We start from the raw sequence: 22,972 nt of genomic DNA, 5'->3' as shown, positions 1-22,972 counted from the left end.
AAACAAAACAAATGACCATTGAAGTTTCCTGTATAGTAATAAAAAATGTTTAGTCTGCCAACAAAAATAGCAGCTTTTTGCCATTTTAAGGACAGTGGGCAGTCTATCGTTTCAGTCGCTTTTGAACAAGCGTACGCTAAAAGAGGTCGGACTTTCTGCCAAGTTAAGTTTCCGTAGTGTAGTGGTTATCACGTTCGCTTTACACGCCAAAGGTCCTCAGTTCGAAACTGGGCGGAAACAAGTAAAGGGGTTTTTAATATACGTGCTGAAATTCGCAACAAAGTTTTTGGACTATTGAAATTAGGTGAGGGCAATTGTACCAAAGAGCTGTAGGCAGACTGCCATTCCGAATGAGCTCTTATCTGTTGTTTGTGGAATTTAAACAGCTTGTCACAATGCTTGCAGGAAAGATTATGGGATGGAGCCATTTTCGAAAAAGCAAATGTCTTACATAAGGAGGTTTCTGTAGTGTAGTGGTTATCACGTTCGCCTCACACGCGAAAGGTCCTCGGTTCGAAACCGAGCAGAAACAGCAATTGGCTTTTGGCAGAAAATTTAAACTGTTTGCCACAACAGGAGGGCTCAGCTCACTTTTCCTTTATACACTTTTTAACAAGCCTGCACCAGAAGATTTCTGCCTGCACCTACAGGGCATGTTTCCGTAGTGTAGTGGTTATCACGTTCGCCTCACACGCGAAAGGTCCCCAGTTCGAAACTGGGCGGAAACTGTGGATGGTCTTTGCTAACCTTTTTTGAGTGGTTTTCTGTTGAGCAGGTCAGAACACTTGCAGGGCGATTTGCGGTGTAAATTCTTAAGAAAAGGTCTAAAACAAAACAAATGACCATTGAAGTTTCCTGTAGAGTAATAAAAAATGTTTAGTCTGCCAACAAAAATAGCAGCTTTTTGCCATTTTAAGGACAGTGGGCAGTCTATCGTTTCAGTCGCTTTTGAACAAGCGTACGCTAAAAGAGGTCGGACTGTCTTTCAAGTTAAGTTTCCTTAGTGTAGCGGTTATCACGTTCGCTTTACACGCCAAAGGTCCTCAGTTTGAAACTGGGCGGAAACAAGTAAAGGGGTTGTTAATATACATGCTGAAATTCGCAACAAAGTTTTTGGACTATTGAAATTAGGTGAGGACAATTGTACCAAAGAGCTGTAGGCAGACTGCCATTCCGAATGAGCTCTTATCTGTTGTTTGTGGAATTTAAACAGCTTGTCACAATGCTTGCAGGAAAGATTATGGGATGGAGCCATTTTCGAAAAAGCACATGTCTTACATAAGGAGGTTTCTGTAGTGTAGTGGTCATCACGTTCGCCTAACACGCGAAAGGTCCTCGGTTCGAAACCGAGCAGAAACAGCAATTGGCTTTTGGCAGAAAATTTAAACTGTTTGCCACAACAGGAGGGCTCAGCTCACTTTTCCTTTATACACTTTTTAACAAGCCTGCACCAGAAGATTTCTGCCTGCACTTACAGGGCATGTTTCCGTAGTGTAGTGGTTATCACGTTCGCCTCACACGCGAAAGGTCCCCAGTTCGAAACTGGGCGGAAACTGTGGATGGTCTTTGCTAACATTTTTTGAGTGGTTTTCTGTTGAGCAGGTCAGAACACTTGCAGGGCGATTTGCGGTGTAAATTCTTTAGAAAAGGACTAAAACAAAACAAATGACCATTGAAGTTTCCTGTAGAGTAATAAAAAATGTTTAGTCTGCCAACAAAAATAGCAGCTTTTTGCCATTTTAAGGACAGTGGGCAGTCTATCGTTTCAGTCGCTTTTGAACAAGCGTACGCTAAAAGAGGTCGGACTGTCTTCCAAGTTAAGTTTCCTTAGTGTAGTGGTTATCACGTTCGCTTTACACGCCAAAGGTCCTCAGTTCGAAACTGGGCGGAAACAAGTAAACTGGTTTTTAATATACGTGCTGAAATTCGCAACAAAGTTTTTGGACTATTGAAATTAGGTGAGGGCAATTGTACCAAAGAGCTGTAGGCAGACTGCCATTCCGAATGAGCTCTTATCTGTTGTTTGTGGAATTTAAACAGCTTGTCACAATGCTTGCAGGAAAGATTATGGGATGGAGCCATTTTCGAAAAAGCAAATGTCTTACATAAGGAGGTTTCTGTAGTGTAGTGGTTATCACGTTCGCCTCACACGCGAAAGGTCCCCAGTTCGAAACTGGGCGGAAACTGTGGATGGTCTTTGCTAACATTTTTTGAGTGGTTTTCTGTTGAGCAGGTCAGAACACTTGCAGGGCGATTTGCGGTGTAAATTCTTTAGAAAAGGACTAAAACAAAACAAATGACCATTGAAGTTTCCTGTAGAGTAATAAAAAATGTTTAGTCTGCCAACAAAAATAGCAGCTTTTTGCCATTTTAAGGACAGTGGGCAGTCTATCGTTTCAGTCGCTTTTGAACAAGCGTACGCTAAAAGAGGTCGGACTGTCTTCCAAGTTAAGTTTCCGTAGTGTAGTGGTTATCACGTTCGCTTTACACGCCAAAGGTCCTCAGTTCGAAACTGGGCGGAAACAAGTAAAGGGGTTTTTAATATACATGCTGAAATTCGCAACAAAGTTTTTGGACTATTGAAATTAGGTGAGGACAATTGTACCAAAGAGCTGTAGGCAGACTGCCATTCCGAATGAGCTCTTTTCTGTTGTTTGTGGAATTTAAACAGCTTGTCACAATGCTTGCAGGAAAGATTATGGGATGGAGCCATTTTCGAAAAAGCACATGTCTTACATAAGGAGGTTTCTGTAGTGTACTGGTCATCACGTTCGCCTAACACGCGAAAGGTCCTCGGTTCGAAACCGAGCAGAAACAGCAATTGGCTTTTGGCAGAAAATTTAAACTGTTTGCCACAACAGGAGGGCTCAGCTCACTTTTCCTTTATACACTTTTTAACAAGCCTGCACCAGAAGATTTCTGCCTGCACCTACAGGGCATGTTTCCGTAGTGTAGTGGTTATCACGTTCGCCTCACACGCGAAAGGTCCCCAGTTCGAAACTGGGCGGAAACTGTGGATGGTCTTTGCTAACCTTTTTTGAGTGGTTTTCTGTTGAGCAGGTCAGAACACTTGCAGGGCGATTTGCGGTGTAAATTCTTAAGAAAAGGTCTAAAACAAAACAAATGACCATTGAAGTTTCCTGTAGAGTAATAAAAAATGTTTAGTCTGCCAACAAAAATAGCAGCTTTTTGCCATTTTAAGGACAGTGGGCAGTCTATCGTTTCAGTCGCTTTTGAACAAGCGTACGCTAAAAGAGGTCGGACTGTCTTTCAAGTTAAGTTTCCTTAGTGTAGCGGTTATCACGTTCGCTTTACACGCCAAAGGTCCTCAGTTCGAAACTGGGCGAAAACAAGTAAAGGGGTTTTTAATATACGTGCTGAAATTCGCAACAAAGTTTTTGGACTATTGAAATTAGGTGAGGGCAATTGTACCAAAGAGCTGTAGGCAGACTGCCATTCCGAATGAGCTTTTATCTGTTGTTTGTGGAATTTAAACAGCTTGTCACAATGCTTGCAGGAAAGATTATGGGATGGAGCCATTTTCGAAAAAGCACACGTCTTACATAAGGAGGTTTCTGTAGTGTAGTGGTCATCACGTTCGCCTAACACGCGAAAGGTCCTCGGTTCGAAACCGAGCAGAAACAGCAATTGGCTTCTGGCAGAAAATTTAAACTGTTTGCCACAACAGGAGGGCTCAGCTCACTTTTCCTTTATACACTTTTTAACAAGCCTGCACCAGAAGATTTCTGCCTGCACCTACAGGGCATGTTTCCGTAGTGTAGTGGTTATCACGTTCGCCTCACACGCGAAAGGTCCCCAGTTCGAAACTGGGCGGAAACTGAGGATGGTCTTTGCTAACATTTTTTGAGTGGTTTTCTGTTGAGCAGGTCAGAACACTTGCAGGGCGATTTGCGGTGTAAATTCTTTAGAAAAGGACTAAAACAAAACAAATGACCATTGAAGTTTCCTGTATAGTAATAAAAAATGTTTAGTCTGCCAACAAAAATAGCAGCTTTTTGCCATTTTAAGGACAGTGGGCAGTCTATCGTTTCAGTCGCTTTTGAACAAGCGTACGCTAAAAGAGGTCGGACTTTCTGCCAAGTTAAGTTTCCGTAGTGTAGTGGTTATCACGTTCGCTTTACACGCCAAAGGTCCTCAGTTCGAAACTGGGCGGAAACAAGTAAAGGGGTTTTTAATATACGTGCTGAAATTCGCAACAAAGTTTTTGGACTATTGAAATTAGGTGAGGGCAATTGTACCAAAGAGCTGTAGGCAGACTGCCATTCCGAATGAGCTCTTATCTGTTGTTTGTGGAATTTAAACAGCTTGTCACAATGCTTGCAGGAAAGATTATGGGATGGAGCCATTTTCGAAAAAGCAAATGTCTTACATAAGGAGGTTTCTGTAGTGTAGTGGTTATCACGTTCGCCTCACACGCGAAAGGTCCCCAGTTCGAAACTGGGCGGAAACTGTGGATGGTCTTTGCTAACATTTTTTGAGTGGTTTTCTGTTGAGCAGGTCAGAACACTTGCAGGGCGATTTGCGGTGTAAATTCTTTAGAAAAGGACTAAAACAAAACAAATGACCATTGAAGTTTCCTGTAGAGTAATAAAAAATGTTTAGTCTGCCAACAAAAATAGCAGCTTTTTGCCATTTTAAGGACAGTGGGCAGTCTATCGTTTCAGTCGCTTTTGAACAAGCGTACGCTAAAAGAGGTCGGACTGTCTTCCAAGTTAAGTTTCCGTAGTGTAGTGGTTATAACGTTCGCTTTACACGCCAAAGATCCTCAGTTCGAAACTGGGCGGAAACAAGTAAAGGGGTTTTTAATATACATGCTGAAATTCGCAACAAAGTTTTTGGACTATTGAAATTAGGTGAGGACAATTGTACCAAAGAGCTGTAGGCAGACTGCCATTCCGAATGAGCTCTTTTCTGTTGTTTGTGGAATTTAAACAGCTTGTCACAATGCTTGCAGGAAAGATTATGGGATGGAGCCATTTTCGAAAAAGCACATGTCTTACATAAGGAGGTTTCTGTAGTGTACTGGTCATCACGTTCGCCTAACACGCGAAAGGTCCTCGGTTCGAAACCGAGCAGAAACAGCAATTGGCTTTTGGCAGAAAATTTAAACTGTTTGCCACAACAGGAGGGCTCAGCTCACTTTTCCTTTATACACTTTTTAACAAGCCTGCACCAGAAGATTTCTGCCTGCACCTACAGGGCATGTTTCCGTAGTGTAGTGGTTATCACGTTCGCCTCACACGCGAAAGGTCCCCAGTTCGGAACTGGGCGGAAACTGTGGATGGTCTTTGCTAACCTTTTTTGAGTGGTTTTCTGTTGAGCAGGTCAGATTACTTGCAGGGCGATTTGCGGTGTAAATTCTTAAGAAAAGGTCTAAAACAAAACAAATGACCATTGAAGTTTCCTGTAGAGTAATAAAAAATGTTTAGTCTGCCAACAAAAATAGCAGCTTTTTGCCATTTTAAGGACAGTGGGCAGTCTATCGTTTCAGTCGCTTTTGAACAAGCGTACGCTAAAAGAGGTCGGACTGTCTTTCAAGTTAAGTTTCCTTAGTGTAGCGGTTATCACGTTCGCTTTACACGCCAAAGGTCCTCAGTTTGAAACTGGGCGGAAACAAGTAAAGGGGTTGTTAATATACATGCTGAAATTCGCAACAAAGTTTTTGGACTATTGAAATTAGGTGAGGACAATTGTACCAAAGAGCTGTAGGCAGACTGCCATTCCGAATGAGCTCTTATCTGTTGTTTGTGGAATTTAAACAGCTTGTCACAATGCTTGCAGGAAAGATTATGGGATGGAGCCATTTTCGAAAAAGCACATGTCTTACATAAGGAGGTTTCTGTAGTGTAGTGGTCATCACGTTCGCCTAACACGCGAAAGGTCCTCGGTTCGAAACCGAGCAGAAACAGCAATTGGCTTTTGGCAGAAAATTTAAACTGTTTGCCACAACAGGAGGGCTCAGCTCACTTTTCCTTTATACACTTTTTAACAAGCCTGCACCAGAAGATTTCTGCCTGCACTTACAGGGCATGTTTCCGTAGTGTAGTGGTTATCACGTTCGCCTCACACGCGAAAGGTCCCCAGTTCGAAACTGGGCGGAAACTGTGGATGGTCTTTGCTAACATTTTTTGAGTGGTTTTCTGTTGAGCAGGTCAGAACACTTGCAGGGCGATTTGCGGTGTAAATTCTTTAGAAAAGGACTAAAACAAAACAAATGACCATTGAAGTTTCCTGTAGAGTAATAAAAAATGTTTAGTCTGCCAACAAAAATAGCAGCTTTTTGCCATTTTAAGGACAGTGGGCAGTCTATCGTTTCAGTCGCTTTTGAACAAGCGTACGCTAAAAGAGGTCGGACTGTCTTCCAAGTTAAGTTTCCTTAGTGTAGTGGTTATCACGTTCGCTTTACACGCCAAAGGTCCTCAGTTCGAAACTGGGCGGAAACAAGTAAACTGGTTTTTAATATACGTGCTGAAATTCGCAACAAAGTTTTTGGACTATTGAAATTAGGTGAGGGCAATTGTACCAAAGAGCTGTAGGCAGACTGCCATTCCGAATGAGCTCTTATCTGTTGTTTGTGGAATTTAAACAGCTTGTCACAATGCTTGCAGGAAAGATTATGGGATGGAGCCATTTTCGAAAAAGCAAATGTCTTACATAAGGAGGTTTCTGTAGTGTAGTGGTTATCACGTTCGCCTCACACGCGAAAGGTCCCCAGTTCGAAACTGGGCGGAAACTGTGGATGGTCTTTGCTAACATTTTTTGAGTGGTTTTCTGTTGAGCAGGTCAGAACACTTGCAGGGCGATTTGCGGTGTAAATTCTTTAGAAAAGGACTAAAACAAAACAAATGACCATTGAAGTTTCCTGTAGAGTAATAAAAAATGTTTAGTCTGCCAACAAAAATAGCAGCTTTTTGCCATTTTAAGGACAGTGGGCAGTCTATCGTTTCAGTCGCTTTTGAACAAGCGTACGCTAAAAGAGGTCGGACTGTCTTCCAAGTTAAGTTTCCGTAGTGTAGTGGTTATCACGTTCGCTTTACACGCCAAAGGTCCTCAGTTCGAAACTGGGCGGAAACAAGTAAAGGGGTTTTTAATATACATGCTGAAATTCGCAACAAAGTTTTTGGACTATTGAAATTAGGTGAGGACAATTGTACCAAAGAGCTGTAGGCAGACTGCCATTCCGAATGAGCTCTTTTCTGTTGTTTGTGGAATTTAAACAGCTTGTCACAATGCTTGCAGGAAAGATTATGGGATGGAGCCATTTTCGAAAAAGCACATGTCTTACATAAGGAGGTTTCTGTAGTGTACTGGTCATCACGTTCGCCTAACACGCGAAAGGTCCTCGGTTCGAAACCGAGCAGAAACAGCAATTGGCTTTTGGCAGAAAATTTAAACTGTTTGCCACAACAGGAGGGCTCAGCTCACTTTTCCTTTATACACTTTTTAACAAGCCTGCACCAGAAGATTTCTGCCTGCACCTACAGGGCATGTTTCCGTAGTGTAGTGGTTATCACGTTCGCCTCACACGCGAAAGGTCCCCAGTTCGAAACTGGGCGGAAACTGTGGATGGTCTTTGCTAACCTTTTTTGAGTGGTTTTCTGTTGAGCAGGTCAGAACACTTGCAGGGCGATTTGCGGTGTAAATTCTTAAGAAAAGGTCTAAAACAAAACAAATGACCATTGAAGTTTCCTGTAGAGTAATAAAAAATGTTTAGTCTGCCAACAAAAATAGCAGCTTTTTGCCATTTTAAGGACAGTGGGCAGTCTATCGTTTCAGTCGCTTTTGAACAAGCGTACGCTAAAAGAGGTCGGACTGTCTTTCAAGTTAAGTTTCCTTAGTGTAGCGGTTATCACGTTCGCTTTACACGCCAAAGGTCCTCAGTTCGAAACTGGGCGAAAACAAGTAAAGGGGTTTTTAATATACGTGCTGAAATTCGCAACAAAGTTTTTGGACTATTGAAATTAGGTGAGGGCAATTGTACCAAAGAGCTGTAGGCAGACTGCCATTCCGAATGAGCTTTTATCTGTTGTTTGTGGAATTTAAACAGCTTGTCACAATGCTTGCAGGAAAGATTATGGGATGGAGCCATTTTCGAAAAAGCACACGTCTTACATAAGGAGGTTTCTGTAGTGTAGTGGTCATCACGTTCGCCTAACACGCGAAAGGTCCTCGGTTCGAAACCGAGCAGAAACAGCAATTGGCTTCTGGCAGAAAATTTAAACTGTTTGCCACAACAGGAGGGCTCAGCTCACTTTTCCTTTATACACTTTTTAACAAGCCTGCACCAGAAGATTTCTGCCTGCACCTACAGGGCATGTTTCCGTAGTGTAGTGGTTATCACGTTCGCCTCACACGCGAAAGGTCCCCAGTTCGAAACTGGGCGGAAACTGAGGATGGTCTTTGCTAACATTTTTTGAGTGGTTTTCTGTTGAGCAGGTCAGAACACTTGCAGGGCGATTTGCGGTGTAAATTCTTTAGAAAAGGACTAAAACAAAACAAATGACCATTGAAGTTTCCTGTATAGTAATAAAAAATGTTTAGTCTGCCAACAAAAATAGCAGCTTTTTGCCATTTTAAGGACAGTGGGCAGTCTATCGTTTCAGTCGCTTTTGAACAAGCGTACGCTAAAAGAGGTCGGACTTTCTGCCAAGTTAAGTTTCCGTAGTGTAGTGGTTATCACGTTCGCTTTACACGCCAAAGGTCCTCAGTTCGAAACTGGGCGGAAACAAGTAAAGGGGTTTTTAATATACGTGCTGAAATTCGCAACAAAGTTTTTGGACTATTGAAATTAGGTGAGGGCAATTGTACCAAAGAGCTGTAGGCAGACTGCCATTCCGAATGAGCTCTTATCTGTTGTTTGTGGAATTTAAACAGCTTGTCACAATGCTTGCAGGAAAGATTATGGGATGGAGCCATTTTCGAAAAAGCAAATGTCTTACATAAGGAGGTTTCTGTAGTGTAGTGGTTATCACGTTCGCCTCACACGCGAAAGGTCCCCAGTTCGAAACTGGGCGGAAACTGTGGATGGTCTTTGCTAACATTTTTTGAGTGGTTTTCTGTTGAGCAGGTCAGAACACTTGCAGGGCGATTTGCGGTGTAAATTCTTTAGAAAAGGACTAAAACAAAACAAATGACCATTGAAGTTTCCTGTAGAGTAATAAAAAATGTTTAGTCTGCCAACAAAAATAGCAGCTTTTTGCCATTTTAAGGACAGTGGGCAGTCTATCGTTTCAGTCGCTTTTGAACAAGCGTACGCTAAAAGAGGTCGGACTGTCTTCCAAGTTAAGTTTCCGTAGTGTAGTGGTTATAACGTTCGCTTTACACGCCAAAGATCCTCAGTTCGAAACTGGGCGGAAACAAGTAAAGGGGTTTTTAATATACATGCTGAAATTCGCAACAAAGTTTTTGGACTATTGAAATTAGGTGAGGACAATTGTACCAAAGAGCTGTAGGCAGACTGCCATTCCGAATGAGCTCTTTTCTGTTGTTTGTGGAATTTAAACAGCTTGTCACAATGCTTGCAGGAAAGATTATGGGATGGAGCCATTTTCGAAAAAGCACATGTCTTACATAAGGAGGTTTCTGTAGTGTACTGGTCATCACGTTCGCCTAACACGCGAAAGGTCCTCGGTTCGAAACCGAGCAGAAACAGCAATTGGCTTTTGGCAGAAAATTTAAACTGTTTGCCACAACAGGAGGGCTCAGCTCACTTTTCCTTTATACACTTTTTAACAAGCCTGCACCAGAAGATTTCTGCCTGCACCTACAGGGCATGTTTCCGTAGTGTAGTGGTTATCACGTTCGCCTCACACGCGAAAGGTCCCCAGTTCGGAACTGGGCGGAAACTGTGGATGGTCTTTGCTAACCTTTTTTGAGTGGTTTTCTGTTGAGCAGGTCAGATTACTTGCAGGGCGATTTGCGGTGTAAATTCTTAAGAAAAGGTCTAAAACAAAACAAATGACCATTGAAGTTTCCTGTAGAGTAATAAAAAATGTTTAGTCTGCCAACAAAAATAGCAGCTTTTTGCCATTTTAAGGACAGTGGGCAGTCTATCGTTTCAGTCGCTTTTGAACAAGCGTACGCTAAAAGAGGTCGGACTGTCTTTCAAGTTAAGTTTCCTTAGTGTAGCGGTTATCACGTTCGCTTTACACGCCAAAGGTCCTCAGTTTGAAACTGGGCGGAAACAAGTAAAGGGGTTGTTAATATACATGCTGAAATTCGCAACAAAGTTTTTGGACTATTGAAATTAGGTGAGGACAATTGTACCAAAGAGCTGTAGGCAGACTGCCATTCCGAATGAGCTCTTATCTGTTGTTTGTGGAATTTAAACAGCTTGTCACAATGCTTGCAGGAAAGATTATGGGATGGAGCCATTTTCGAAAAAGCACATGTCTTACATAAGGAGGTTTCTGTAGTGTAGTGGTCATCACGTTCGCCTAACACGCGAAAGGTCCTCGGTTCGAAACCGAGCAGAAACAGCAATTGGCTTTTGGCAGAAAATTTAAACTGTTTGCCACAACAGGAGGGCTCAGCTCACTTTTCCTTTATACACTTTTTAACAAGCCTGCACCAGAAGATTTCTGCCTGCACCTACAGGGCATGTTTCCGTAGTGTAGTGGTTATCACGTTCGCCTCACACGCGAAAGGTCCCCAGTTCGAAACTGGGCGGAAACTGTGGATGGTCTTTGCTAACATTTTTTGAGTGGTTTTCTGTTGAGCAGGTCAGAACACTTGCAGGGCGATTTGCGGTGTAAATTCTTTAGAAAAGGACTAAAACAAAACAAATGACCATTGAAGTTTCCTGTAGAGTAATAAAAAATGTTTAGTCTGCCAACAAAAATAGCAGCTTTTTGCCATTTTAAGGACAGTGGGCAGTCTATCGTTTCAGTCGCTTTTGAACAAGCGTACGCTAAAAGAGGTCGGACTGTCTTCCAAGTTAAGTTTCCGTAGTGTAGTGGTTATCACGTTCGCTTTACACGCCAAAGGTCCTCAGTTCGAAACTGGGCGGAAACAAGTAAAGGGGTTTTTAATATACGTGCTGAAATTCGCAACAAAGTTTTTGGACTATTGAAATTAGGTGAGGGCAATTGTACCAAAGAGCTGTAGGCAGACTGCCATTCCGAATGAGCTCTTATCTGTTGTTTGTGGAATTTAAACAGCTTGTCACAATGCTTGCAGGAAAGATTATGGGATGGAGCCATTTTCGAAAAAGCAAATGTCTTACATAAGGAGGTTTCTGTAGTGTAGTGGTTATCACGTTCGCCTCACACGCGAAAGGTCCCCAGTTCGAAACTGGGCGGAAACTGTGGATGGTCTTTGCTAACATTTTTTGAGTGGTTTTCTGTTGAGCAGGTCAGAACACTTGCAGGGCGATTTGCGGTGTAAATTCTTTAGAAAAGGACTAAAACAAAACAAATGACCATTGAAGTTTCCTGTAGAGTAATAAAAAATGTTTAGTCTGCCAACAAAAATAGCAGCTTTTTGCCATTTTAAGGACAGTGGGCAGTCTATCGTTTCAGTCGCTTTTGAACAAGCGTACGCTAAAAGAGGTCGGACTGTCTTCCAAGTTAAGTTTCCGTAGTGTAGTGGTTATAACGTTCGCTTTACACGCCAAAGATCCTCAGTTCGAAACTGGGCGGAAACAAGTAAAGGGGTTTTTAATATACATGCTGAAATTCGCAACAAAGTTTTTGGACTATTGAAATTAGGTGAGGACAATTGTACCAAAGAGCTGTAGGCAGACTGCCATTCCGAATGAGCTCTTTTCTGTTGTTTGTGGAATTTAAACAGCTTGTCACAATGCTTGCAGGAAAGATTATGGGATGGAGCCATTTTCGAAAAAGCACATGTCTTACATAAGGAGGTTTCTGTAGTGTACTGGTCATCACGTTCGCCTAACACGCGAAAGGTCCTCGGTTCGAAACCGAGCAGAAACAGCAATTGGCTTTTGGCAGAAAATTTAAACTGTTTGCCACAACAGGAGGGCTCAGCTCACTTTTCCTTTATACACTTTTTAACAAGCCTGCACCAGAAGATTTCTGCCTGCACCTACAGGGCATGTTTCCGTAGTGTAGTGGTTATCACGTTCGCCTCACACGCGAAAGGTCCCCAGTTCGGAACTGGGCGGAAACTGTGGATGGTCTTTGCTAACCTTTTTTGAGTGGTTTTCTGTTGAGCAGGTCAGAACACTTGCAGGGCGATTTGCGGTGTAAATTCTTTAGAAAAGGACTAAAACAAAACAAATGACCATTGAAGTTTCCTGTAGAGTAATAAAAAATGTTTAGTCTGCCAACAAAAATAGCAGCTTTTTGCCATTTTAAGGACAGTGGGCAGTCTATCGTTTCAGTCGCTTTTGAACAAGCGTACGCTAAAAGAGGTCGGACTGTCTTCCAAGTTAAGTTTCCGTAGTGTAGTGGTTATAACGTTCGCTTTACACGCCAAAGATCCTCAGTTCGAAACTGGGCGGAAACAAGTAAAGGGGTTTTTAATATACATGCTGAAATTCGCAACAAAGTTTTTGGACTATTGAAATTAGGTGAGGACAATTGTACCAAAGAGCTGTAGGCAGACTGCCATTCCGAATGAGCTCTTTTCTGTTGTTTGTGGAATTTAAACAGCTTGTCACAATGCTTGCAGGAAAGATTATGGGATGGAGCCATTTTCGAAAAAGCACATGTCTTACATAAGGAGGTTTCTGTAGTGTACTGGTCATCACGTTCGCCTAACACGCGAAAGGTCCTCGGTTCGAAACCGAGCAGAAACAGCAATTGGCTTTTGGCAGAAAATTTAAACTGTTTGCCACAACAGGAGGGCTCAGCTCACTTTTCCTTTATACACTTTTTAACAAGCCTGCACCAGAAGATTTCTGCCTGCACCTACAGGGCATGTTTCCGTAGTGTAGTGGTTATCACGTTCGCCTCACACGCGAAAGGTCCCCAGTTCGGAACTGGGCGGAAACTGTGGATGGTCTTTGCTAACCTTTTTTGAGTGGTTTTCTGTTGAGCAGGTCAGATTACTTGCAGGGCGATTTGCGGTGTAAATTCTTCAGAAAAGGTCTAAAACAAAACAAATGACCATTGAAGTTTCCTGTAGAGTAATAAAAAATGTTTAGTCTGCCAACAAAAATAGCAGCTTTTTGCCATTTTAAGGACAGTGGGCAGTCTATCGTTTCAGTCGCTTTTGAACAAGCGTACGCTAAAAGAGGTCGGACTGTCTTTCAAGTTAAGTTTCCTTAGTGTAGCGGTTATCACGTTCGCTTTACACGCCAAAGGTCCTCAGTTTGAAACTGGGCGGAAACAAGTAAAGGGGTTGTTAATATACATGCTGAAATTCGCAACAAAGTTTTTGGACTATTGAAATTAGGTGAGGACAATTGTACCAAAGAGCTGTAGGCAGACTGCCATTCCGAATGAGCTCTTATCTGTTGTTTGTGGAATTTAAACAGCTTGTCACAATGCTTGCAGGAAAGATTATGGGATGGAGCCATTTTCGAAAAAGCACATGTCTTACATAAGGAGGTTTCTGTAGTGTAGTGGTCATCACGTTCGCCTAACACGCGAAAGGTCCTCGGTTCGAAACCGAGCAGAAACAGCAATTGGCTTTTGGCAGAAAATTTAAACTGTTTGCCACAACAGGAGGGCTCAGCTCACTTTTCCTTTATACACTTTTTAACAAGCCTGCACCAGAAGATTTCTGCCTGCACCTACAGGGCATGTTTCCGTAGTGTAGTGGTTATCACGTTCGCCTCACACGCGAAAGGTCCCCAGTTCGAAACTGGGCGGAAACTGTGGATGGTCTTTGCTAACATTTTTTGAGTGGTTTTCTGTTGAGCAGGTCAGAACACTTGCAGGGCGATTTGCGGTGTAAATTCTTTAGAAAAGGACTAAAACAAAACAAATGACCATTGAAGTTTCCTGTAGAGTAATAAAAAATGTTTAGTCTGCCAACAAAAATAGCAGCTTTTTGCCATTTTAAGGACAGTGGGCAGTCTATCGTTTCAGTCGCTTTTGAACAAGCGTACGCTAAAAGAGGTCGGACTGTCTTCCAAGTTAAGTTTCCGTAGTGTAGTGGTTATCACGTTCGCTTTACACGCCAAAGGTCCTCAGTTCGAAACTGGGCGGAAACAAGTAAAGGGGTTTTTAATATACGTGCTGAAATTCGCAACAAAGTTTTTGGACTATTGAAATTAGGTGAGGGCAATTGTACCAAAGAGCTGTAGGCAGACTGCCATTCCGAATGAGCTCTTATCTGTTGTTTGTGGAATTTAAACAGCTTGTCACAATGCTTGCAGGAAAGATTATGGGATGGAGCCATTTTCGAAAAAGCACATGTCTTACATAAGGAGGTTTCTGTAGTGTACTGGTCATCACGTTCGCCTAGCAAGGTCCTCGGTTCGAAACCGAGCAGAAACAGCAATTGGCTTTTGGCAGAAAATTTAAACGGTTTGCCACAACAGGAGGGCTCAGCTCACTTTTCCTTTATACACTTTTTAACAAGCCTGCACCAGAAGATTTCTGCCTGCACCTACAGGGCAAGTTTCCGTAGTGTAGTGGTTATCACGTTCGCCTCACACGCGAAAGGTCCCCAGTTCGAAACTGGGCGGAAACTGTGGATGGTCTTTGCTAACATTTTTTGAGTGGTTTTCTGTTGAGCAGGTCAGAACACTTGCAGGGCGATTTGCGGTGTAAATTCTTTAGAAAAGGACTAAAACAAAACAAATGACCATTGAAGTTTCCTGTATAGTAATAAAAAATGTTTAGTCTGCCAACAAAAATAGCAGCTTTTTGCCATTTTAAGGACAGTGGGCAGTCTATCGTTTCAGTCGCTTTTGAACAAGCGTACGCTAAAAGAGGTCGGACTTTCTGCCAAGTTAAGTTTCCGTAGTGTAGTGGTTATCACGTTCGCTTTACACGCCAAAGGTCCTCAGTTCGAAACTGGGCGGAAACAAGTAAAGGGGTTTTTAATATACGTGCTGAAATTCGCAACAAAGTTTTTGGACTATTGAAATTAGGTGAGGGCAATTGTACCAAAGAGCTGTAGGCAGACTGCCATTCCGAATGAGCTTTTATCTGTTGTTTGTGGAATTTAAACAGCTTGTCACAATGCTTGCAGGAAAGATTATGGGATGGAGCCATTTTCGAAAAAGCACACGTCTTACATAAGGAGGTTTCTGTAGTGTAGTGGTCATCACGTTCGCCTAACACGCGAAAGGTCCTCGGTTCGAAACCGAGCAGAAACAGCAATTGGCTTCTGGCAGAAAATTTAAACTGTTTGCCACAACAGGAGGGCTCAGCTCACTTTTCCTTTATACACTTTTTAACAAGCCTGCACCAGAAGATTTCTGCCTGCACCTACAGGGCATGTTTCCGTAGTGTAGTGGTAATCACGTTCGCCTCACACGCGAAAGGTCCCCAGTTCGAAACTGGGCGGAAACTGAGGATGGTCTTTGCTAACATTTTTTGAGTGGTTTTCTGTTGAGCAGGTCAGAACACTTGCAGGGCGATTTGCGGTGTAAATTCTTTAGAAAAGGACTAAAACAAAACAAATGACCATTGAAGTTTCCTGTATAGTAATAAAAAATGTTTAGTCTGCCAACAAAAATAGCAGCTTTTTGCCATTTTAAGGACAGTGGGCAGTCTATCGTTTCAGTCGCTTTTGAACAAGCGTACGCTAAAAGAGGTCGGACTTTCTGCCAAGTTAAGTTTCCGTAGTGTAGTGGTTATCACGTTCGCTTTACACGCCAAAGGTCCTCAGTTCGAAACTGGGCGGAAACAAGTAAAGGGGTTTTTAATATACGTGCTGAAATTCGCAACAAAGTTTTTGGACTATTGAAATTAGGTGAGGGCAATTGTACCAAAGAGCTGTAGGCAGACTGCCATTCCGAATGAGCTCTTATCTGTTGTTTGTGGAATTTAAACAGCTTGTCACAATGCTTGCAGGAAAGATTATGGGATGGAGCCATTTTCGAAAAAGCAAATGTCTTACATAAGGAGGTTTCTGTAGTGTAGTGGTTATCACGTTCGCCTCACACGCGAAAGGTCCCCAGTTCGAAACTGGGCGGAAACTGTGGATGGTCTTTGCTAACATTTTTTGAGTGGTTTTCTGTTGAGCAGGTCAGAACACTTGCAGGGCGATTTGCGGTGTAAATTCTTTAGAAAAGGACTAAAACAAAACAAATGACCATTGAAGTTTCCTGTAGAGTAATAAAAAATGTTTAGTCTGCCAACAAAAATAGCAGCTTTTTGCCATTTTAAGGACAGTGGGCAGTCTATCGTTTCAGTCGCTTTTGAACAAGCGTACGCTAAAAGAGGTCGGACTGTCTTCCAAGTTAAGTTTCCGTAGTGTAGTGGTTATCACGTTCGCTTTACACGCCAAAGGTCCTCAGTTCGAAACTGGGCGGAAACAAGTAAAGGGGTTTTTAATATACATGCTGAAATTCGCAACAAAGTTTTTGGACTATTGAAATTAGGTGAGGACAATTGTACCAAAGAGCTGTAGGCAGACTGCCATTCCGAATGAGCTCTTTTCTGTTGTTTGTGGAATTTAAACAGCTTGTCACAATGCTTGCAGGAAAGATTATGGGATGGAGCCATTTTCGAAAAAGCACATGTCTTACATAAGGAGGTTTCTGTAGTGTACTGGTCATCACGTTCGCCTAACACGCGAAAGGTCCTCGGTTCGAAACCGAGCAGAAACAGCAATTGGCTTTTGGCAGAAAATTTAAACTGTTTGCCACAACAGGAGGGCTCAGCTCACTTTTCCTTTATACACTTTTTAACAAGCCTGCACCAGAAGATTTCTGCCTGCACCTACAGGGCATGTTTCTGTAGTGTAGTGGTTATCACGTTCGCCTCACACGCGAAAGGTCCCCAGTTCGAAACTGGGCGGAAACTGTGGATGGTCTTTGCTAACCTTTTTTGAGTGGTTTTCTGTTGAGCAGGTCAGAACACTTGCAGGGCGATTTGCGGTGTAAATTCTTAAGAAAAGGTCTAAAACAAAACAAATGACCATTGAAGTTTCCTGTAGAGTAATAAAAAATGTTTAGTCTGCCAACAAAAATAGCAGCTTTTTGCCATTTTAAGGACAGTGGGCAGTCTATCGTTTCAGTCGCTTTTGAACAAGCGTACGCTAAAAGAGGTCGGACTGTCTTTCAAGTTAAGTTTCCTTAGTGTAGCGGTTATCACGTTCGCTTTACACGCCAAAGGTCCTCAGTTTGAAACTGGGCGGAAACAAGTAAAGGGGTTGTTAATATACATGCTGAAATTCGCAACAAAGTTTTTGGACTATTGAAATTAGGTGAGGACAATTGTACCAAAGAGCTGTAGGCAGACTGCCATTCCGAATGAGCTCTTATCTGTTGTTTGTGGAATTTAAACAGCTTGTCACAATGCTTGCAGGAAAGATTATGGGATGGAGCCATTTTCGAAAAAGCACATGTCTTACATAAGGAGGTTTCTGTAGTGTAGTGGTCATCACGTTCGCCTAACACGCGAAAGGTCCTCGGTTCGAAACCGAGCAGAAACAGCAATTGGCTTTTGGCAGAAAATTTAAACTGTTTGCCACAACAGGAGGGCTCAGCTCACTTTTCCTTTATACACTTTTTAACAAGCCTGCACCAGAAGATTTCTGCCTGCACTTACAGGGCATGTTTCCGTAGTGTAGTGGTTATCACGTTCGCCTCACACGCGAAAGGTCCCCAGTTCGAAACTGGGCGGAAACTGTGGATGGTCTTTGCTAACATTTTTTGAGTGGTTTTCTGTTGAGCAGGTCAGAACACTTGCAGGGCGATTTGCGGTGTAAATTCTTTAGAAAAGGACTAAAACAAAACAAATGACCATTGAAGTTTCCTGTAGAGTAATAAAAAATGTTTAGTCTGCCAACAAAAATAGCAGCTTTTTGCCATTTTAAGGACAGTGGGCAGTCTATCGTTTCAGTCGCTTTTGAACAAGCGTACGCTAAAAGAGGTCGGACTGTCTTCCAAGTTAAGTTTCCTTAGTGTAGTGGTTATCACGTTCGCTTTACACGCCAAAGGTCCTCAGTTCGAAACTGGGCGGAAACAAGTAAACTGGTTTTTAATATACGTGCTGAAATTCGCAACAAAGTTTTTGGACTATTGAAATTAGGTGAGGGCAATTGTACCAAAGAGCTGTAGGCAGACTGCCATTCCGAATGAGCTCTTATCTGTTGTTTGTGGAATTTAAACAGCTTGTCACAATGCTTGCAGGAAAGATTATGGGATGGAGCCATTTTCGAAAAAGCAAATGTCTTACATAAGGAGGTTTCTGTAGTGTAGTGGTTATCACGTTCGCCTCACACGCGAAAGGTCCCCAGTTCGAAACTGGGCGGAAACTGTGGATGGTCTTTGCTAACATTTTTTGAGTGGTTTTCTGTTGAGCAGGTCAGAACACTTGCAGGGCGATTTGCGGTGTAAATTCTTTAGAAAAGGACTAAAACAAAACAAATGACCATTGAAGTTTCCTGTAGAGTAATAAAAAATGTTTAGTCTGCCAACAAAAATAGCAGCTTTTTGCCATTTTAAGGACAGTGGGCAGTCTATCGTTTCAGTCGCTTTTGAACAAGCGTACGCTAAAAGAGGTCGGACTGTCTTCCAAGTTAAGTTTCCGTAGTGTAGTGGTTATCACGTTCGCTTTACACGCCAAAGGTCCTCAGTTCGAAACTGGGCGGAAACAAGTAAAGGGGTTTTTAATATACATGCTGAAATTCGCAACAAAGTTTTTGGACTATTGAAATTAGGTGAGGACAATTGTACCAAAGAGCTGTAGGCAGACTGCCATTCCGAATGAGCTCTTTTCTGTTGTTTGTGGAATTTAAACAGCTTGTCACAATGCTTGCAGGAAAGATTATGGGATGGAGCCATTTTCGAAAAAGCACATGTCTTACATAAGGAGGTTTCTGTAGTGTACTGGTCATCACGTTCGCCTAACACGCGAAAGGTCCTCGGTTCGAAACCGAGCAGAAACAGCAATTGGCTTTTGGCAGAAAATTTAAACTGTTTGCCACAACAGGAGGGCTCAGCTCACTTTTCCTTTATACACTTTTTAACAAGCCTGCACCAGAAGATTTCTGCCTGCACCTACAGGGCATGTTTCCGTAGTGTAGTGGTTATCACGTTCGCCTCACACGCGAAAGGTCCCCAGTTCGAAACTGGGCGGAAACTGTGGATGGTCTTTGCTAACCTTTTTTGAGTGGTTTTCTGTTGAGCAGGTCAGAACACTTGCAGGGCGATTTGCGGTGTAAATTCTTAAGAAAAGGTCTAAAACAAAACAAATGACCATTGAAGTTTCCTGTAGAGTAATAAAAAATGTTTAGTCTGCCAACAAAAATAGCAGCTTTTTGCCATTTTAAGGACAGTGGGCAGTCTATCGTTTCAGTCGCTTTTGAACAAGCGTACGCTAAAAGAGGTCGGACTGTCTTTCAAGTTAAGTTTCCTTAGTGTAGCGGTTATCACGTTCGCTTTACACGCCAAAGGTCCTCAGTTTGAAACTGGGCGGAAACAAGTAAAGGGGTTGTTAATATACATGCTGAAATTCGCAACAAAGTTTTTGGACTATTGAAATTAGGTGAGGACAATTGTACCAAAGAGCTGTAGGCAGACTGCCATTCCGAATGAGCTCTTATCTGTTGTTTGTGGAATTTAAACAGCTTGTCACAATGCTTGCAGGAAAGATTATGGCATGGAGCCATTTTCGAAAAAGCACATGTCTTACATAAGGAGGTTTCTGTAGTGTAGTGGTCATCACGTTCGCCTAACACGCGAAAGGTCCTCGGTTCGAAACCGAGCAGAAACAGCAATTGGCTTTTGGCAGAAAATTTAAACTGTTTGCCACAACAGGAGGGCTCAGCTCACTTTTCCTTTATACACTTTTTAACAAGCCTGCACCAGAAGATTTCTGCCTGCACCTACAGGGCAAGTTTCCGTAGTGTAGTGGTTATCACGTTCGCCTCACACGCGAAAGGTCCCCAGTTCGAAACTGGGCGGAAACTGTGGATGGTCTTTGCTAACATTTTTTGAGTGGTTTTCTGTTGAGCAGGTCAGAACACTTGCAGGGCGATTTGCGGTGTAAATTCTTTAGAAAAGGACTAAAACAAAACAAATGACCATTGAAGTTTCCTGTAGAGTAATAAAAAATGTTTAGTCTGCCAACAAAAATAGCAGCTTTTTGCCATTTTAAGGACAGTGGGCAGTCTATCGTTTCAGTCGCTTTTGAACAAGCGTACGCTAAAAGAGGTCGGACTGTCTTCCAAGTTAAGTTTCCGTAGTGTAGTGGTTATCACGTTCGCTTTACACGCCAAAGGTCCTCAGTTCGAAACTGGGCGGAAACAAGTAAAGGGGTTTTTAATATACGTGCTGAAATTCGCAACAAAGTTTTTGGACTATTGAAATTAGGTGAGGGCAATTGTACCAAAGAGCTGTAGGCAGACTGCCATTCCGAATGAGCTCTTATCTGTTGTTTGTGGAATTTAAACAGCTTGTCACAATGCTTGCAGGAAAGATTATGGGATGGAGCCATTTTCGAAAAAGCACATGTCTTACATAAGGAGGTTTCTGTAGTGTACTGGTCATCACGTTCGCCTAACAAGGTCCTCGGTTCGAAACCGAGCAGAAACAGCAATTGGCTTTTGGCAGAAAATTTAAACGGTTTGCCACAACAGGAGGGCTCAGCTCACTTTTCCTTTATACACTTTTTAACAAGCCTGCACCAGAAGATTTCTGCCTGCACCTACAGGGCAAGTTTCCGTAGTGTAGTGGTTATCACGTTCGCCTCACACGCGAAAGGTCCCCAGTTCGAAACTGGGCGGAAACTGTGGATGGTCTTTGCTAACATTTTTTGAGTGGTTTTCTGTTGAGCAGGTCAGAACACTTGCAGGGCGATTTGCGGTGTAAATTCTTTAGAAAAGGACTAAAACAAAACAAATGACCATTGAAGTTTCCTGTATAGTAATAAAAAATGTTTAGTCTGCCAACAAAAATAGCAGCTTTTTGCCATTTTAAGGACAGTGGGCAGTCTATCGTTTCAGTCGCTTTTGAACAAGCGTACGCTAAAAGAGGTCGGACTTTCTGCCAAGTTAAGTTTCCGTAGTGTAGTGGTTATCACGTTCGCTTTACACGCCAAAGGTCCTCAGTTCGAAACTGGGCGGAAACAAGTAAAGGGGTTTTTAATATACGTGCTGAAATTCGCAACAAAGTTTTTGGACTATTGAAATTAGGTGAGGGCAATTGTACCAAAGAGCTGTAGGCAGACTGCCATTCCGAATGAGCTTTTATCTGTTGTTTGTGGAATTTAAACAGCTTGTCACAATGCTTGCAGGAAAGATTATGGGATGGAGCCATTTTCGAAAAAGCACACGTCTTACATAAGGAGGTTTCTGTAGTGTAGTGGTCATCACGTTCGCCTAACACGCGAAAGGTCCTCGGTTCGAAACCGAGCAGAAACAGCAATTGGCTTCTGGCAGAAAATTTAAACTGTTTGCCACAACAGGAGGGCTCAGCTCACTTTTCCTTTATACACTTTTTAACAAGCCTGCACCAGAAGATTTCTGCCTGCACCTACAGGGCATGTTTCCGTAGTGTAGTGGTAATCACGTTCGCCTCACACGCGAAAGGTCCCCAGTTCGAAACTGGGCGGAAACTGAGGATGGTCTTTGCTAACATTTTTTGAGTGGTTTTCTGTTGAGCAGGTCAGAACACTTGCAGGGCGATTTGCGGTGTAAATTCTTTAGAAAAGGACTAAAACAAAACAAATGACCATTGAAGTTTCCTGTATAGTAATAAAAAATGTTTAGTCTGCCAACAAAAATAGCAGCTTTTTGCCATTTTAAGGACAGTGGGCAGTCTATCGTTTCAGTCGCTTTTGAACAAGCGTACGCTAAAAGAGGTCGGACTTTCTGCCAAGTTAAGTTTCCGTAGTGTAGTGGTTATCACGTTCGCTTTACACGCCAAAGGTCCTCAGTTCGAAACTGGGCGGAAACAAGTAAAGGGGTTTTTAATATACGTGCTGAAATTCGCAACAAAGTTTTTGGACTATTGAAATTAGGTGAGGGCAATTGTACCAAAGAGCTGTAGGCAGACTGCCATTCCGAATGAGCTCTTATCTGTTGTTTGTGGAATTTAAACAGCTTGTCACAATGCTTGCAGGAAAGATTATGGGATGGAGCCATTTTCGAAAAAGCAAATGTCTTACATAAGGAGGTTTCTGTAGTGTAGTGGTTATCACGTTCGCCTCACACGCGAAAGGTCCTCGGTTCGAAACCGAGCAGAAACAGCAATTGGCTTTTGGCAGAAAATTTAAACTGTTTGCCACAACAGGAGGGCTCAGCTCACTTTTCCTTTATACACTTTTTAACAAGCCTGCACCAGAAGATTTCTGCCTGCACCTACAGGGCATGTTTCCGTAGTGTAGTGGTTATCACGTTCGCCTCACACGCGAAAGGTCCCCAGTTCGAAACTGGGCGGAAACTGTGGATGGTCTTTGCTAACCTTTTTTGAGTGGTTTTCTGTTGAGCAGGTCAGAACACTTGCAGGGCGATTTGCGGTGTAAATTCTTAAGAAAAGGTCTAAAACAAAACAAATGACCATTGAAGTTTCCTGTAGAGTAATAAAAAATGTTTAGTCTGCCAACAAAAATAGCAGCTTTTTGCCATTTTAAGGACAGTGGGCAGTCTATCGTTTCAGTCGCTTTTGAACAAGCGTACGCTAAAAGAGGTCGGACTGTCTTTCAAGTTAAGTTTCCTTAGTGTAGCGGTTATCACGTTCGCTTTACACGCCAAAGGTCCTCAGTTTGAAACTGGGCGGAAACAAGTAAAGGGGTTGTTAATATACATGCTGAAATTCGCAACAAAGTTTTTGGACTATTGAAATTAGGTGAGGACAATTGTACCAAAGAGCTGTAGGCAGACTGCCATTCCGAATGAGCTCTTATCTGTTGTTTGT

General features: G+C 42.5%; 2 non-coding genes across 2 annotated transcripts; both read left to right on the top strand.

Moving 5' to 3' along the window:
* Positions 1-459: 459 nt before the first annotated feature.
* On the top strand, positions 460-532 carry trnav-cac (transfer RNA valine (anticodon CAC)). The gene has a single exon. It is a non-coding gene; the product is annotated as a tRNA-Val (tRNA).
* Positions 533-22,231: 21,699 nt separating this feature from the next.
* On the top strand, positions 22,232-22,304 carry trnav-cac (transfer RNA valine (anticodon CAC)). Its single transcript has one exon. It is a non-coding gene; the product is annotated as a tRNA-Val (tRNA).
* The last annotated feature ends 668 nt before the right edge of the window (positions 22,305-22,972 follow it).

The sequence above is a fragment of the Pimephales promelas genome, chromosome 3, assembly GCF_988280905.1.
Source record: "Pimephales promelas chromosome 3, fPimPro1.hap1.1, whole genome shotgun sequence".
Taxonomy (NCBI): domain Eukaryota; kingdom Metazoa; phylum Chordata; class Actinopteri; order Cypriniformes; family Leuciscidae; genus Pimephales; species Pimephales promelas.
Note: the sequence above shows the minus strand (reverse complement) of the source record. Positions and strands in the feature narration are given on the sequence as shown.